Source organism: Hippoglossus hippoglossus, chromosome 9, assembly GCF_009819705.1.
Source record: "Hippoglossus hippoglossus isolate fHipHip1 chromosome 9, fHipHip1.pri, whole genome shotgun sequence".
Lineage (NCBI taxonomy): Eukaryota > Metazoa > Chordata > Actinopteri > Pleuronectiformes > Pleuronectidae > Hippoglossus > Hippoglossus hippoglossus.
The window spans coordinates 4747252-4767382 of record NC_047159.1 but is presented as its reverse complement, the minus strand read 5'-3'; positions in this window follow the sequence as shown (position 1 = coordinate 4767382).

The window sequence follows — 20131 nt, the reverse complement described above, 5'->3', positions numbered from 1 at the left end:
CTTTCACAATAGGAATAGAAGCAGCTTCCTCTTCCAGCTTGTGTATTGGGGGGCCCACTGGCACAGGATCAAATGCGTGCGTTAATTACATTACAGTACATTCACTGACGACAGAAGGGAACAAGAAGACAAGAGATTATCACCGGGAGCAGGTGAATGTATAAACCACAGCCAGGTGGGTGGTGTAGCTGAGTGCAGTGGAGGTATGTGCAGCAGGCTAATCCCGAGCTTACAACTACCACCAGTACAGAATCACATAATCAGAATATGTCGGTGAGCCACTCGGCTTTTATACGCGCACGGTGGAGACCGGCCGGCGGGGCCAGATGGCCGGTGGAGGCACGGTCCAAAGCCGCCGCAGCAACCCGCCGAGAACGAGGTCACCCCGGGAGAAAAGGAAATGCTGTCACCTTTCGCAATACAGTCTCTGTCTGTCGTGTTTTATCTGACCGTATCACACATGTGTTGATCCTGTGGTTGGCTTTCTGTGGTGTTTTGAACGTGTGTGACCTGGAGTGCACTGAAACGGGCAAAGCAACGTTCTACTAGTGCTGTATTCTGGTCCTTTCAACAGTTATCACCTCTATTAACAAGGGTGGATGGCAACAGACAGCACATACATGTACATGTATGAACTGTCATAGAGAATTATACACTAAAGAAAATATAAAAGTAAGTAACCTAGTTCTGCAGAGAACGTCTCCCCCTAAAACAGACAAGAACATTAGTTGCATGTATAAAATGATCTTGTTTAAGTGACAACCACACATTTCCCACTGTATAACCCGCTCTAAATTTATCTCCAGCTCGAAAAGCACTAATTTGGCTCAGTGGTTTGGACGTCTTCTTGTGCCAGGGACTGAAGGGTGCTCTGTAGCTTATTGCTCCCTCCCCCACCTCATTATACAACATGCCTACTCACTCCTGAGTCCTCCGCTCTTTCCATTATTGTATATCACAATGATATGCGCCAGCGAGTGAAAAGGACACAGGTAAATTGTCGTGGGAGCTTTGAGGCTGGCGGCCTAGCACAATGAGCAACTGTAAATTAACCGAGAGCAGATCATTGCTATGCGAACGGTGGGGGGAAAGAAAAAGAAACGAGGAGATCGGGGGATCTTTAATTCATGACAGTAATGAAATGAGTCAAGCTGTTGAGTCTCAAAGGAGCCGGATCCCTGGGCTGAGGCTCGACTCTTCTTTTCATCCCGAGACGAGACGAGAATGAGGGCACAAATGACTTCCTTTGGTAATGGGGAAGTTAGGTGTCCCACCACCGCCGGAGCTGCAGCAGGACCAGCGTTAATCAGAGAATATGCATGAACGCTACTGAGGAATGTAATGTGGGGGGGATTCACGTTATGTAATACGTGTTTTAAAAGGTCAGGGGGGTTCCTTTGGGCCACTCGTCCAAAGGGAGTCCGTCACGTCAGGAACGAATCTGGAAATCCCACATAGCAAAACTGTCTTAGCCTAGATGTGGCCCACACTGTCACACATCTTATTTCCGGCCTACATAGCGCGTGGAATGATTTTCCTGGGTGGTCTGCTCCTGTTTGCCATATATGGGCTTCATTTGATATTTAGCAAGTGGCAACTGCCGGCTCACATCCATTTTGCTCAGGCCCCAAGGAGCCAGAACTGCTGCATCATTCCCTGAAGTGGCCCACACCTGTAGGATATCAATTTGTCCTCCTGAGAAGTCATTGTCATCTGTATTTATAGTTCATTACTGAGCCGGAGTAGCACATTTGTCATATGGACAATTTGCCAATATTGCAGTATTGGGTGGTTAGGATAAACATAAATGAATGAATAAACAAATAGTGTAATGGAAAAGAGAGAGGAAATGTAAATCCTCCTCAGGAAGTGGATCCCTGCTGAGTGATATCCACGTAAAACCAGTTTTTTACACTAATCGCTGGAATAAGAGTCGGTTTATTGGTTTTGTAACTGCAAAAAAGGAACTGGTGAATTGTTCCTATAGGTCACATTAAACACACACAAAAAATAATAAAATGCATCATAAAAAAAACAACAAAACAAAACACATTGATAGAAAAAGCTTTGTGAGGAGTGAGCTCTTGTGATCTGTTCACTTTCCTCTCGTCCTGCAGAAACATGCAGCTCCCTCACTTTTTCCTCTTCCTCTCATTTTGTCCTTGTTAGAACCTAATTGCAGCGAAATAGTCGAGTGATTATCGTTTTGTTTTGGCACAAACTGGCCTGTTATAGACGGATGAAGGTGACCAAAATGATAAAAGAGATCTCCGCACTCTTGGATCTGTGCGATGTTTTCGCTCAGTGAACAGTGAAAACACTGCACGGATCTAAGTGGGTGGAGACCTTTTATCATTCTTGGACTCATTGATGCTTCCAGCTCTGCTCCACCGGCCGGATGGAGCGGCCTTCATGCAGTATTTAATGAAGGTGACACATTTTTATTCAGGCTATGCACGAACATTTCTCCATATATATATTTTGTTTTAGCTAAGAGGTGAAAATATGTCCAGTATGTTATCTCATATAATGACATTACATATCTGTGGGGGGGTCAGTTAGATCCTAGAGAGTTGTAATTTTCTTTTATAACTGATAATAAAAAATAAAATAAAGATCTCCCATCGCGCTGCGTAAAAACTACTGTCAACAAACCACAGGTACACAGGTAAATAATTACGATTAATAAAACATAATCATTTCTGCATCTGGCTTGTCAAACATGTAGCGAGTTTAATAAGAACAACAAAACAACTATGTAGAGTAAAGAGAAAACCGAGGTTAAGACACATTGAAAACCAGCGATGTTTGTAGTCTCCTGCCTGATAAAAATAAAGTGGTTGCATAAATATATACAGTATACATGTGGAGGAGACGCGTGTGTACATACATATTTACAGATATATGTATACACTACCAGCTGCTCTATGCACTCAGCAGCTGTCTAATGACACCACTTAAAAAGCCATATGCAATGCAACATGTGAGTACACAACGTTTTTCCATTGCTTCCCATCCATCCACAGCTATGATACACGCACATACCAGCATGAGAAAATGAGGTTAGGAGATACAGTACATCACACCCTGGCTGTAGGACAGCAGGTGTAGGTGCTGGGGACCTTCAGCTTTATTACTACGACTCCCTGATTATGTCTTTGTGTATAATTTCGCAGCGTTCAGTAAAAGAAAGAACGACCGTCACGCTGATACGTCGACTTTCAATCCAAATCGCCCTTGAGGAGCAGAAAGCCGTCAGAGAGATGTATTCCCCCGCAAGAGCCACAACTCTCTGCACCATCCGATTCTTCCCTTTATTCCATTTATTTATCAAGGCTGTATTTCTTTTCTCTCTTTTGTTTGCTTTCCGCTTTCTTTTCCGAAAAAAAAGAAACTTGCAGGATAAAGGAGGCTCCGCTCTACTCGCCCAGCTCCTCCTCATTAGGCCTCGGAGTCAGATATTAATTCTGGCCCGGGTGAAAACCCTGTTGCCATTAAGATCTGGTGACAGCTCATTTTCCTTGGTGGCCTGTGGCAGACAATAGCAGTGATGGAATTGCCCCCCCCCCCCCCCCCCCCCCCCCAGTCTGTAACCTCATTAACTCATTGGAATAAAGACACTGTTGTTTGCATTAAGATGTAATTACGCTGATTCACTCACTCTTCCCTCTCTGTCCATTTGCTGTTTTAATTAGATTCTCCTCTTTCCTAAACGCTGACGACGTGGACTGGGTTTTGACTCATGAATACAGACTCAGCATATCCATCACTTCCTGTATGGATATGAGTATCATGTGTGAGAGGGAGAGCAGGGGGGGGGAGGAAGGTTGATGGTGATGGAGCTCCACATGCAAACACGCCATACGTCTTCACTAGACATGTATTACCTGTCTTGACAAGGGTACATTCCCTCAGACTGTCGGGTTGAGGGGGGGTGGGTCATAGAGGACACACTGCATGTGGAAATTTACTCTGCAACTTTATGTGCTTGACCTGACCTTGATTTTCTTTCTCTCCTCTTTTCTTTTCAAGTAAGAGGCAGAGAGGGAAAACATGAGAGAGAGAGACAGAGAGAGAGAGAGAGAGAGAGAGAGAGAGAGACGCTCGGATGAACACAGGCTTTGTGCATCCGTCTCATGTGCGTTTCATTTGATCGTATTTACTGTGCGGTGGGGGGGCACGTGTCAGCCGAGCCTTTTCAGTCCAAATCAGTGTAATTATACATAATTTACCCTCATGAGATTATTATAATTATCGAAAATGACACAAGTGGAAACACCCAGTTCATGAGCATGTGATCATATTGTTTGAGGGAAATTATCTCACCCTCACATGATACGACAACTCATGACCCAAAGCAAAAATATCACAATTTTATCCCAAGGTTGCTTTTCTGTTTACCACCAACAATAATCAAATCAATGGATAAAAACACACAAACAATTTTGGACACATTTGGACATTTAATCACATTTCTTAATCCCATACATCTGGTAGACAATCTTTTGAATCCAAATATAGCATAGCTACATGTTGAGAAAATAACAGGAAACCAATTTTTTATTTTAAATCAAATCTCCAATAAAACAGCTCAGGAGTTAAATGTCACTCTCTAGACCACAAACGTGATTTAGCCACATAAATCACACAGATAAAAGTGAAGGCCGTGGATTTGTCCCTGGACAAATAGTGAAAATGTCCCCACAAATTGCATAATTCAAAGAAAGTGATAAAAAACATTCTTGATTCGCCCCTTTGTCTCCCTCCACTATATTCTGATGTGTTTCTGTCTCTAGTGTGGCTTTAACATTTTAATAAGTACTATAAATAAGGACTATTTGTGTTCCTGAATATAACTTTTTTGGTATTCATGTGAACTTGTTGCTGAGTAAACCCACACCGTCACATTTTTTATTAGATTAAAAACAGCAGCTCCCAGAGGATGCATTATTCTTTACAGCCCACGTGAAAGCACTGGGAGGTCGGAGCAACACCCTCGTAATTTTTGCAATTCTTACTTGCTTTGCCCTGGAGCTAAATAAATGGTATTTTTCTGGAGGTTTCCAGCGGAGGGGGAGGCCATTTGGGGTTCATTAAGACCCCAGAGTTTGTTCCCTCGGGAGCAGGGACGTGCTCGGTAAGTTGCATGACAAGATATTGGATGTGTAATTGAACAAGACTAATGGTGTGTCCTGAATGCGAGCTGCATGACAAACTGAGTTCTAACTACGTCTCGAGTGTGTTCACACTGGAAAAGTGACAGAATGAAGAGTACTCAGAATAAACTGTATGAATTCTAATGATGATAGCTTTTTTTTTGTATCTGTTGTATGTGCAGTATGCTCCCACAATGCATTGCACAAAAGAAACGGGAGAGCTGCTCAAAACTGGGAAAAGCTTTTAATAAATTCCAGACGAATCAGAGGAACTTAAACATAAAAGTAGGCTACTGAATCTCACTGTATTTACTTTTTTACATAACATCTGCTTAAAGAATGTACTGTGATTATTAGCATGTACTATATGCTGTATTATTAATACGTAGCGTGAATCTGGGACAAGCCATACGAGTCAATAGCCAATCGAGGAGCTCTGTGAGGCTGTAATTAGCTACAGCAGTGTCTACAGTATGCTATCATGCTAACATGCTAATGATGTGTAGCTAAAATAATGTTTAATGTGTTAATCATCTTTGTTTAGCATTAACATTTGCTAATTGGCTCTTAACACTAAAGTATGGCTGAGACCAACGGAATGCAGAACGTTACATGGTCAGGATTTCATTGGATACATTTAAATTGCATGATAGCTGAAAAGTCAGGGATGGAGGTGCGTCTGGGCGGATCGTGCTTTGTGACCACATTGAACACGAGTGTGAATCCAGTTACGTTGTAAATCCACACATGGAAAACTGACATGACTGTTCTGAACCAGCGAGGTCACAGCAGCCTTTGGTAAGTAAACAAACAAAACATTCCTGTCCTCAGTTCTCACGTTATTCAAGACACATGTGGATGTCCCCATCAACATCTGGTCTTCTTCTTCTACCATAATTCTGTTGTTTGTTGTTTCTCATTGACTTTATACATGAGGGAGATGTTATTTATTCATCAAGGACAAAGATTTATTGTTTTTTATTTAGGGGTATGCGGTCATTGAATTTTTAAAAGAGGCAACTCACCCCCTCGTCTTCCACATGGAGTACTTTGCGGTAATGTGCGAGAGCCATACATCAGGACAAATTGTCCTAACTTGCCCTTAACAAAGTAACTACTCAGGACAATGGAGTCTTACATAAAGAGGCCATATTGGGCTCGCTCTGAATCCAGGTCGATGCAGGTCGAAGCGCCATCTGAGACGCCGCTCTCCTGGTTCCTTATTTCTTAAGTCCCTCTCATTCCAGATTATTTAGGAGTCTAATACCATCGCCGCAGTAGATAAAGCCGATTACACACCGTCTCTAAATGGAATTAGGTAATTTGCCTCACTTCATTCAGTGTAATCTCCACCACCAACCTCACTTCAACTGCTGTCTCACTTGACTTGATCTGTTTCTCCTGGTTTTCAACCTGACACCTGACAGTTTGGGGAAATGCTGCATGTGTGAGCAGCTTCTCTCTTTAAAGAAGTCACTATAAATGCAAAAATGTTTGAAACACAACCCTTTGTCTGAGCTCCTCCCATCGAATTGTTCAGGGTAAACTCAGCTTTACCAGCAGAATCCAGGCTGTTTTGGGGACTTCTGTTGTTCACAAGCTGAGTGAAGGCAGATCTCATTGTCGTTTTAAATCAGATTGGATTATGGGCTTAGTCTATTTTTTTCCCATTGTATTATTCTTGCGAAAAGCATCATAAGCAGTGAAATGATGCGATGCCTGTTTCCAGATTTGTTGTATCCTCATGATAATTATCATTTAAAGTCATTTCTTTACAGCGAATGTTGCCGGCGACGCCACAAACTTATTTCAGAGCCGTATCACTTGATGATCTTTCAATCCGCTGGAGTTCAATATTAAAATTCAAATGCAAACCCTGGCCGTAGTGACTGAGTTTATGATGTGAAATCATATAATGAGATCTTCGTCCTCCCTCCACATATAGATGATATCATACTGCGACATCAATAATGTGTGGGACACAAAGCGACGGACCAAGATTGATACGGTCTGATGACGCAGCCATGTTCAAATTTAAACATGGTCTGCTGTTAAATCTTTCAGAATGAACATGGTCTCCTGTTAGATATTGCGATTGTGCGAACGTATTATCAATCTTACATACAATCTAAATCTTTTTCCTCTAAGCTCACAAAAGACGATAAGACGCCAGCATCAAGATTGCAGCCCCATGGCCCCTAAAAGAATGACCCTCGCACCACGATTAACAACGAAAAAAGAACACGATATATTTCTCAGATTGTCGTAATCTGCCAGTCCCGCTTGCACAACTACTCATTTCCTTTGGAAATATCCCCTGCCTGCCGAAAAACCCCAAAGCTCGCTTTGTGGAACACATAAATATACATATCCTTCCTAGAAAAACGGTGTAAATATTCCAAATCTGTTTCACAGGTACTCTGCCCAAACAAGGCAGTCCTTTTGATTCAGAGAACTTGTCCGTGTGAAAAGGGGCTTGGAAGTGGCCCTGAGCAGGAGGAGGAAAGAGGATGCTGCGGCGCCCTGAGCCTGGCAGAGTGCATCTGCTTACTCTGCCTATGAAATTGATGGAAAATCACAAGGGGCTTAGCCAAAGGATTCTCTACTTAGATATCCAAGAAACAGCATGATGGCAAATCCACGGTCTTTCTTTTTTTTTTTTTTTAGATTTTCAGTTTAAAGTAGGAGCTTACTAATGTTGGTGACTTTAGTTTGCATCTCACAACAGGCGACGTTAATGTCTTTCCCAGTGGCTGTAAGCATCTGTCTTCAAACTCGTATCGCTGGGACGTTAAAAACTGTGAAGCTACTCGGGGGTCCACAGGCCCAGCTGCAGAGCCCCCCCCTGTTGGGAATGTATAGGATGGATGTCACCTAATTAATCATCGGTGGTTTTGAGGTTGCTGAGTAGCAATTAGTTTTAAAAAAACAGGTTGTAATTAATGTTTCAGCCATTTAGACTAATATGTAACACTATGTACACATTATACTCACTGGTGTAGTGTGTGAATCACAGCAGGGGAGGACTGTGCCGTCAAACGTGGGACTTTCACCCACATCTGCTTTCTGCTCACCTGACGTTCTTTTGTAAGCCCGTTCCTCTGCAGCCATTTTCATTAATTTGAAAATGTGTCAGAGGTCCCTTCCATAAATCCGTAGCCAAGATGGAATGTCCATCGTTTTACACTCAACATTTGTTTGGTGCATCATGCAGATACTGAGAGGGGATCTGCATGCTGCCATACACTTAACAGTGTGAACACACTCTAAAAAAAGCAAGTGTGGGTTATAGAAGTACGCAAATGAGCTGTGACGTTTCCTTTACATGCAGCAGCTGATGCTTCAGTATTCATGTTTGAAAACATCAAAGGCTTCCACTCGAGCCATGAAGTTCAATCATTCTCTTCAGAATTACAAGATTCTCACCTGTTGGTTTTATATGTCGGGTTTGTTGCAGCTGTTTGATCCAGCGCCTCATTTCTCTTCAAAATAAAGAGTGTATGTAGGTGTTTGCCCTTTGGGACGTTGACTGGTTCTCTGACCTGGACCAGCTTGACCAGCCCAACCAGAGAGAAGACACAAAAGCCAGTTTAGCTTTGTGTTTCTCAGCTGACTCCCTCCTGACTCCGGTCCGGCTGCGGTGCAGGTTGTGCTGTTCTGTCTGATCCTCGGTTGCAGCTCAAAAGCAAAATCAGCAAAGTCATATTTTATGAGAAACTCGAGGTCCCCATCTGCCTCCATTTTAATAACTCGCTAACTGCCAGCTGGCTGGCTGCTGCTGCGTGTCATTGGCTCGCTGGTTGGAGATCAGTGCAGGCGGTTTTCCTCATGATCGTGATTTGATTAGTGAGAAGCCAGAATCCAACAGCCCTCACTTGGTTTTTATTTTTAGTGATGAATTGACCATTCAATGTTGAGCTCGGTCAAGCTTGGCCTCAATACGATTGGCTGGAAGTCCTTTTTTCTTCTCCAGGGGAAGCCAAGCCAAGATGGCCTCCTGTGACCGGTGGTTGTATTTTACTGAACCAAACAGATCAGCTACACATTCTAATGCCCCGTGCAAACAGTGACAGAGGGGAACTGCTTCGCTCGCTACACCAACTTAAAAAGAAGAACATGATGGTGGAATGTTTTGATAAGAAGGGAAATGACAACACTCAGTAAAGACCACAGCTGTAGGAGTCACACATTTAGTTTTCCTTATCAGAACATCTTTATTATGAGGCCAGGCTTCATTGACCTCAGAGAGAAATCGCCGCCGAACGATTCTTACTTTGTCCCCCTGCACGTGTTTGGCCCCGGGCTACCGGCTATCTCCCTGCAAAAGGTCAGCCCGAGCCCTATAGTCTCATAAAGACAGGCCAATTAACGCGTCCACACTCGGAAACCTGCATTATTTATTCAAGATTTCTCCCCAGGACGGGAACGGGAATGAGGGCAGAGGCAGGGAGGATGTAGGAAGAGATGAGGGAGATCAATGGAAATGTGGAGTTTAATTAACGTCAGCAGGCCGTCTTCACAGGACTAAATCCTTGGCAGAGGCGGGTGGAAACCGGCAACACCCGGAGCGAGCGGGAGCAATTGTGTTTCTGACAAGTTTCACTATTCACAGTGGTGTTGTGTTTAACAGAACTTAGATCAGGGCGAGAGCAGTCCTGCTTGACAAGGCCGACACGCTTTATGATGAATAATGAAAGAAGTGTTTTCATCAAAAGCCCTTAATTAGCTTAAAGGAGAAAAGCATTTTGAAAAACCTCCCTTCTTGTCAGGACGTAATTGAACGTCCTCTGCAGATAACTTTCCAGTCATGATGCACTTATAGCATCGCTAAACACAAATGTGCTCGCCTGGCTCAAGGATAAACACTTAGCTTCACACCAAGTGAAGGAAATGTGATTAAGTCCCTATATCTACACATCAGGCGATAAACATCATTAGATGGAAACCGCCCCGTCTAATTTGTTGTGATGTGTCTGTGATGTCATGATTGGATGTGCTCCTCTAAATGAGAGAGAGAGAGAGAGAGAGAGAGAGAGAGAGAGAGAGAGAGAGAGAGAGAGAGAGAGAGAGAGAGAGAGAGATGCAATTCCAGCCGGTTCGGAAAAACACTTTGATTAATCATGCTATGCTGTTGACTGCAATTAAGCTGTGAACGGGTTATTTCAGCCGTGATTCACTCCGGCTTAACAAAAGAAATATACGACTTAGATGTGCCCACACTTAAAATGACATAACATCGATGCTTGTGTGGAAAGCACCGAAACAGACTCACATGGCAACTACTCACCGCACGTCACGGTCGCCCTTTCATCTTCCTGATGTTTTGGTGCATTTCGGATGTCACACGGGAGAGACGGTAACTGCCTACATCTTTTATGGTGTTTACTTGATATTCATGTAAGCAATACTATGTAAACTGGCTTCTCACACCACCTTTGAACACATGGAGGAAGCAGATTTCCGTGTTGTTATGGCTAGTCAACGGCAGGCTTTGCTTTGTTATCTATTTGCATTAAACCGGAGAAGAAAGCATGTTAACACACGCTGAGATGAACACAGGTGGCCTACAGGACGTCAAGAGCATCTCTAATGTCTGCACACAGGAAATAACATGCATTGAGAATCACACGCCTGTGATAGCGTTTCATTTGTGCGATATAAGTCAACAGAGAATTCCCTTCACCATTGTGGTTTCACCCCTTTGTTTGTCTGCAGGATTACACAAAAACTACACAACTGATTTCCACAAAACTTGGTAGGATGAGACCAGAAAGAACCCGTTACATTTTGGTGTGGTTCCAGACAAAGGGGCATATCCAGGATTTTCACGTCTTGTCATGTTTCATGTTGATATTTTCACTAATTTCCACACGGAACAGGAATGAATCTGGCATATTAAAACTAGGGGTTGGTAAGATCGGGCTACATCGTACTACCGATACATCCAACGCCCTCCCACACCTCATTTAAGTCTTGAAATAGAGGTTTGTATCTTGTAGTTAATCAATCGTAGTAGTAATGAATGCACATTTGTTTAATTAGTTTTAATTGGAACGCTTGTCTCAGCCTCAAAAGACACAGCAGATGGATAATGTTACTTTTCTCATTGATTAACCTTTTACAAAATACTGTTGTACTGAAACATTTAGATTCAAAATTAAAGAATAAATTGGTTGAATCTGTTTCCAGTCGTATGTTGGATTCCAACTGGTTTTTGCCATTTAACACCGGGTCAGATGAGTAAATGCGTCTGTTCTCTCGCCCTCACATTTAAGTGCATCGCTGGGTCACAGCTTAACGTGACCGAACCACCTGCTCACCTGGAACACGTCTCACTCCACGAGGAAACTCACTCCACTTCCCTCCGTACCTCTGCTGGTGATGGACGGACTCACCTCTGACCCCGAGAGACTGAGGATGTAGGCAGGAGGGCAGGCTGCCTCGCCCTTTTGACCACCACCCACGGTGTATTGACCGCTCACAACGCAGGCAGTGGTCAATACACTCAGACCCAATTAAAGGCTCCTTCCTGAACACAGTCAGCAGGGGTTACAACATGGTATTAGGGCCATTGTAGGTACGAAACAATAAATCCAAATGAATACAGAGCCGGAGGGAGGGGGGGGTGATATATCCATAAAAAGCTCAGAATTTCCGACATTAAAGTTTTATATTTTGTAAGAATAATGTGGTAAATTAAAAAAGAAAAAAGGAATATTCTCTGAAATTATTAAATCGTAAATTGTAGTGAAAAAAAAACTCTTTGGCCTCAGGAGCTACGATGGAATGAAGTGATGTAGTTTCTGACATCTATAAGTAATTTAAATGGGATTTCTGCTAGAAATATGACAAAATACATCATCTCATTTAATTCACTGTTATTAATGGGGACAATTCACAGAAACGTCTCGTCAAATTATGGATGCTAATGACGATATTGATATACTCTCGTTTATTCCTCGTGTTTCTGATGTTTGTTTGTTACTTTTAGGAGATTTTTTAGGCTCTTTGGCCTTTATTTACAGAATGTAAGTGTAAAAAAGGGGGAGAGAGAGCGTGGAAGACGTGCAAAAAAGGGCGAGTCTGAGCCGAACCTGGTATCAGGAGTTTTAAGGTGCTTCATTCCCGACTTTCCCCATAGGCAGTTACCTATTAAAAATATTTTTGCTCTAACCTTGGAAACCTTTTCAAAAAGCATCAGAAACCTTGGTTAGTTTCCACTGAAGAGAATCTGCAGCGCTGCTCACGATAAATCCAATTAACAAAATATTCACGAGTGCTATCGATTCTTATATCTTCAGAGTTGCGGGGCTGATGTTAAACATTTGAATTCATGAGCCACATAGCAAACTTTTTTTATATTTGAATAATGTGGTCCCAGTTTCTCAGGGCAGCTACTGTGCTCTTTAAATGTTTTCTCATCTTTTTTTTTTGTTTCATGAAAAGCAAGTCGAGGGAATAGAGACGATTTTCCACACACTTTGTAGAGGCTTCTTCTTTAAAACATGTATTTATTCAGAGCAGCCTCGCTGGCAGCTGGGCTTTGTTCCGCAGAAACGTCTTGATCCCAATTAGTTTCTCATGTTCACATCTGGACACAACACAACAGTGCACTAAAGACCCAGTCTGAGCTACTGGTCTGTGCACAGTGCTACAGTGGAGTAGTCAGAGGTCGAGGGTCAGGATCCAGTGGACCTTGGTGGTGGTAATGACAAAATGAATGGAGGGTAGATTTGCTTAATCACGAGGACTGACTGGTCCAGGATTCAAACCAAGCCTCTGAAAGAAAACACTAACACTGATGGTCTTTTTTTAAACTGATGGTCTGAGTTATTTCTTGGAGGATGGAGGAGGTTCTTCTCCGTGAGGAATGTTGACTCCAGACACAGGAAACAATGAATCTCAGCTGAGACACTTGTTATTGTCAGTGTGAATTCCAGAAGAAATACACACAGACATAGAAATGCTCAGAGTTTATTGATCTCCATCGATGTGATTCCACAAAGACTCATAAACTCTTGAGGCAACACTTTGTTTCTTCCCTTACATGGACAAAGAATGCATGAGAAGTATTAAGGTTCTGCAGGAGGAGACATCCTGAGGTTTAAATGTCCAATGACTTTGTCTTTTGTTAATTCTTCTCCCATGAGACAGATCATGTCAGTAATGATTTATGTGGAACACGTGGCCATGACCACATCCTGTTCAGCAAAATCCCAATAAACAATCCAATGAAAACTACCCATATGGAAGTTATAAGAGTTATTTTCACTTTGTATTATTAAAAACTAGAAATAATGTGCGTTTTAAACACTGTGGCTCAGATGGAGCCGGTCAGATTATATCATTCAACGAGGTCAGGGGTTCGATCCCTGGCTTCGGGCAGTGTACATGTTGAAGGGTCCACTTGGCAATGAACACTGGAGCGCTCCCAGTGCTCTGGTCAAAAACACCGGCCAAATAAAATCAATGTAACGGTAAAAAAACAGGAGTGAGTGGTTAGCTCCCAGTTAACAACCAGCTCCTGCACCTGTTTGACCAAAAAATGTAATTTCCCACTCTGGTTTTGTATGTTTTGTTTTTTTTTGCTTTTCAATTGATGCCTGTATTTTATATAAAAAGACTTTCTGGCTCAAGTGCCCTCTGGATTATTTCCCAGTGCGGATGCCTGTCATACATTCCCAGCGCACTACATTGCAATGTGCATTAGTGCACCTTATTCACTGAGCTGAAGTGGCTACTGTGTTCTTTAGACCAAGCGTGTGGGTGTTATTCATTAGTCACTGCTGGGGTGGCTGTTGATTTTCTCTCTGTGTGGGTCGGGGATGTATATTATGAGATTACTGAGCCGCTCCTCACAGTTAATTTAATACAGGAGAGCAGGTTTGCTGATTTTCAGTCCATTAAATCTCTCTAATGTACAAGATTCTCTATCATGTTGATTTTTTGATTAGCCTCCTGAAGGTTTGTAATTGGCTGTCTTAAAAGAAATATAGTGGACCTCAATGTCTAATGTGGTGTAACAGAAGCTATGCTCTGGTCCGGGCGGCATCAATCTCAGGGAACAACTTGCTTCTTGGCACAATGGCGAGTGTTTTGGTTTCTCAATGTACACAGAGGACGTCCGGGCCAAGACTCCATCTTCTGTTCGACACTGTTTACAGACCGACTAATAACGCTGTGATTCGAGAATGGAGTTAGAGTTGACCGGGCAACAAATGAGATGGAGGAAACCAGAATCTCCAAAATCTTCACTTAAAGATTCTTATAATTCCCTATGCAATATTGTTCAACATCTTATTCTGTGAGTTACCAACCCTCTTGACTTGTGACCCTACAAACAACACCACGTCTGACTCGTGATCCCTCACCGCAGACCCGTATCGTATTAAAACTGCAGTTGCTTTTTTTTTACTGTGTGAGCACAGGACCCTGTTTTATAAAATCTACCGAGATCAAGAAACGTCCAAATGTTATCAGGTTTTCTTAGAAACCACCCCTGAGCCCAGACTCCGGAGCTACAGCTGCCGCTTGGTTATAACTTTCACAATGGCTCTCACCTTTTATTACTTTTCCTCAGCTTCAGCCCTGCCTGGTGAGTGCGGTCTCAAAACAAACAATACACATAAATTTCACAGGAGAGCTCCGCATGAGAGAGCTGAAAATGCAACAGACTCACATCCTGTTCAGGGTGACCTTGTCCATCAAAGTGACACGTGTGCCACGCCATCATAAAACTGCTTAATGGTCTGAGAAACATTCCAGTCATGCTGCTCCACTGCCTCGACTTTGATGATTTTTCAAACTTGAGCCATACAGGCATTTCACTCCCTCGCTGTAGTTTTATTTATCATCATATTTATTTTATTTTTTTTACTTGTGGGTGTATTTGTTTATTTTGAGGTGTAGAATTTTTATAACTCCCCTCAGGTTGTTTTTTTATCTTCTCTGCATAATGTGTACTTTTTTATTTTCTATTTTACCTTGTTTTTGTGCACATGAATAAAAAGTTCAATACTCCACATAGCTGGAGATCTGGGTAAAGAAGCTCATTTGGAACCCAGTTGACCGGGATGGCGACGAACCAGTCACGATTTCTTCGGGGAGAACTCGACAGTCATTTCACTCGGTGTCTCAGCTCCAATGGGACAAACTCTGGAAGTTGGAGAATAAGTTTCCGTCCTCTGAACAGCAGATACTATAGTCAAAGGAAATTTCATATTTTGGACAGAATATAATTTCAATACATATATATATATATATATATACGAACCTGGCCCTTCCTGCTGATGGGCCCGGGTCAGGAATCCACACTCTGATATTGAGCCCTCATCTCTACTGCTCAGTACGGATGGTTATACAATTCCTGAAAGTAAACTTAAACCAGTTACTGTGCTCGAGAGAACTGCACGGACCACTACACACCTATAATGAATTGATGATGTTGCATGATGGGAAGAGGAAAGTATTTCGAGGTAACGCAGACATAAAGATATTGCAAGAGAATTGAAAACATGAGGAAATTCATAAGTAATCCCCCAAAAAATATATTGCTTTGATAAAACATCCAGAAAAGATGTTGGTTTATATTTTATGTAATTCAAGTTCATGTATTTGTTTGCGTTAGAGTTTTCAACTTGATAATTATCTATTATTAGGTTTATAGTTAAGCTGTAAAATATCAAGCCTCGGTTTCATTTCTTTCATCAGGGTTTGATCCTGGTTCTTTGAGTTAGATGCCTACAACAGCGTAACTACAGTGTTATTAACGTCATCTGCATCGTGCTGAGTGACAGTAGAAGATGTATTTTGACAGCACCAGTCAAAAAGTGTAAATAACAGACAAAAAAAGCAAATACACACTCAATGTGCTGCTAATTTAAAAGGTACAGTAAAGTCTCTATGATTGACATGTGATATGAGCTGGGATGCAAACAACAACAAATAGCGTTGGATTGTTATTTGATTTTCACAGAGAGAAAAGTTCTCTGTTCTCGATTAAATGTTGATGAGTGAAAGACGAGCATCAAAGGCAATTTCCCTGCTCGCTAATATTTACTCTGTGGTGAATCAAAGCTGAATCCACAAGCAGACAGAAGCAGGCGGGGTGAGTTCTTTATCACAGCACAGTCGGGGATGACGAGGCGGTGGCTGGACGTGACGAGGAGGAAACCAGGGGGAGGCTAAGCAGGGGGGAGGGGGGGTCCTGGGAATGGGAGCTGGTTGGCGGGCTTGGCAAAGACTGGCGATCTCGGAAACAAGGAGAACTGGTGTAAGGCAAAGCCGGCAGGCGGGCGGGCAAACAAACTACCAGACGGAAAAGCCCGGTAGATTTACTGGTGTATGAGCTGGAAGCACATCGACAAACCGCGGTGAGCTCAACCATCCGGCGGGGACGTGCTGTCACTGCAGAACTCTGGTTGGGAGGCGCGGTGATGGCTCGATGACAGGCAGGTGATTCCTGATGATGGGCAGGTGTACAGAGAGAGAGAGAGAGAGAGAGAGACAGAGGGCAAAGAGGGAAGAGAAACAAGCAGACACACAAAACACAACCTCACACAAACAGACAACAGAAAATAATAAAAAATACACTTGCAACAAGCAGGAGGAGGAGGACGGGTCGTGGACTCACCAGATGTCGGCTGTGGATATAAATCTGCTGTCGGTCGTGTGTCTCACGTCGTTTCCTCCTTCCTCTTCCACTTCCTGCCTGTTACAGTTTCCTGAATTCCCTTCACTACTGGAAACAACACGTCGCCCACATGCTAAAAAACACAGACTGAACAAGATGGACGACATGGTGGCTTCCCAATAGCGAAGCCAGAGCATCTAAATCACTATAGGTCATAATTCCCGTGTCCTCCGACAAAATATACGTCAAATTTTATGGAAACATCATGATTGACAGCTAAGTCCTTGGAGAGATGCAGACAATGAGACACATGCATTTTCTTTGAAATCTCTTTCTTTAGCGTTGCATTATTTTTTACATTTTCACCAGTTTCCCAGGATATGATTCATGGATCTTGATAAAAAACAATCTGGCATATTTCGGGTACTGGTATCTATATGTGTAATTTGGTGCAGCTTGATTGGTTTTAAGGGGATTCTCACTGAATGCAACTCTAGTTTGATTAATGTATAACACAGTCAACATCTTCTACTATGTACGTGGCATTTCCCTTACAGGGAACACTATTAAACCATTGACATCATTCTGCAGGGACCACTGTCTCTGCATCCTGGACTTTGTGCCACCCGGGAAGATTGTGATTTGTTTAAAGGAACACAAACCATCCAGAGTGCGTTTCCCCCCTATAGCAGAATGATAATGAGCACAGCCAGACTGTTCCTCGTCCATTCTCCACCACTGTGCAGATAAGTCTGGTTATGCAAGACCACCGGGTTCGTGACATAGAGCAAAATACGGCATCTGATGAAATGACAAATCAATAGTGAGAAGTAGCACCGACGTCACCAAAACACAACACATTAGTGCTTTTTAATATTCCTTTTGGAAACATACGAGGCATAACAACATGCTTACAGTGATGATGTATCCATCCCCAGCTGTCTGTACTCTCATCCATCCCCTCTAGCTGCTGTATTCTAATATCTAATTTGTCCACTGCTCCTGTCTGTGCCGCTGCCGTCTTGTCAGGGAAAGGTCACTCTGGCCCTCAAAGCAGAGTGCACACTTTCTCCAGGGAAATTAATGGAGCCTTCACTTGCTACCCGCTCTCTTTCTTTGTAATTTGCCGGCATTGACTCGGAGGATGCCTTGAAAAGGTAAACGTACACTTAGCCATGTACGGAGACTGGAAACAGATGGATTGTGCGCTAATGAATTCAGAAATCGGAGGAGGCTTCTCGGTTTCTGTCTTCTTTTTTTTTTCGGAAACGAGCAGGTGGAAAGGAGCAGATTTTGTGTGTGTAAACATTGTCGTTCTACAATCGAGTGTGTGTGTGTGTGTGGGTGTGTGTGATAGACAGAGAGAGACTGTGCATCAGCATCAAGGCAAAGTTATTCCTTTTGATTCGATTTAATTTTACTGCATCCAGCGGAGGTGTCAGTGGGAGGCTCGTGTAGCCGTTGCGACAGCCACCCACCCACCCACCCGCTTTCTAACGTTACGTTATTGATGATGTTCTCATCCTCCCAGACAATCACCGGGGATACACGGACAGACGAGGGAAATATGTCTTCATTCTCCTGTCAGGAAGGTTTATGGGCAGTTGATGTTCAAACGCCCAGCACTGCCTCCGGAATGGATGATCAGTGGAGGAGTGCAGAGTTGTGGGAGTTTGTGGTTAAGGCAGCTCCGACGGTCACTCAGGCTTAAATCTGGAGCATTATGTTCATTAGGATGTGATAGATTGGGGCACAAAATATCAAGGTGACACTTAAACCTAAAAACCTTGTTCACGCAACAATTACACCTGTGTAACTATCTATTATTGACCGGTAGATGAGAAGAGTTGTACATCCTGCAGCACAGCGTATAAACAACTTGACATAAATAAGCTATTTCTCTTGAAGGACACTGTCTTCTTCTTTAGCATTTTAATCTGTGGGTGTTCAGCAGGTTCCTGACTGCTGTTATCCATTATATCTGAGCTAAATGCGGCCTCGACTGTCCAGTTGTTACAGCGGAAGTCTGGACGAGCTCGATAAATCACACATGCAGATACTAATGGAGGTCTGCGAACCATTTATAAAAAAGTCCTCTGTTCGGGAGGAGAGGATGGGGTCTGTTCGGGAAAACTTGTTTTCAGACCCCGCAAAAAGAGACTTTAATTCAATTGAGAGCAAACTGGTCGACTTGGCATCGCTCAGGGAGAACTGGGATTCTGCCAAGAGCAAAGTTTAAAAACAGGAAGGATTCAGTCTCGATAAGGCTCTTTGTTTTCCTGCAGTGCAGAGAGAGAGTGGTGTCATTGTCGGAGGCTTGTAAGAGATAAATGAGTGGATGCAATTCTGTGGAGTTCCAGCAAATCTGCCTTCAACATCTCACACGGAGAATAATTCAATGGTTTGTTCATATATGAGGTTGTATCGTGTAAATCTGTAATTTAAAAAAATACATATTTGAGTTTGGTTATGGTTTATTAATTCATGAACTTGGATACAACCTAAAAAACACATGTATGGCTTCATAAAACGTTCTAGTCAATGTGTTAAATGTCACCTAATGTTGACGGTAGCCTACATGTTTTATTTATTACTGCTAAGATTCTTCCCTTAGAAGTTTCAGCCGTATCAATTCCCATAATTGATAAATGCTCCTTCATATTTGCCATGTGGCCAAACAACGATTTCTTCTGAAGTGGTGTCACGTCGTCCTTTTTGTCCCCACGGTGAAGCATGTGACGGCAACCCGAGAAGCACTGGGCTTCATCGGCCCCTTGAAAGGATCGATACTTGTGATGTGTGTTAGTGTGCAGCGAATCCAACTGGACGGAGGGAGCCTCTCTCTTCATAGCTGCAGGCGAGGTATGATGGATTGGAGGCCAAACCGCAGGCCCTCTCAGGTCTCTGCTGGGTGCCTGGGGCATCCACAGTTCAAAGTCCACGGTGCGAAGACATTTGAAGAAGACACAACGCTGGGATGAGTGAGAGCCTATCTAGTGTTTGTGAAAGAATCTACAGGGATGGGGGGGGGGGGTGTTGTGTGGTGGCGAGGAGGGATGGAAGGCGTGAAATAACGATGGAGTAAGAGATACGGGAGAAAGAACAGACAGGATCCTGAGGACTCAGGACGCAGGAACAAAAACGTGTTTCATCTTTTCATGAAGGTGTCCTCAAGAAACGGATTGTTACAAAACCTTCCAAAGTGCAGATTTGCAAAAACGTTTGTGTATGAAGCAGAAACCACAACAACAATGGCAGCTAAGTGCTGGTTTCTCTATATTTGACTAGTGCTGCTTGCTCAAGTGTAGCATCACAGACATTCACAGGCGTCTGTGTTCTTCTG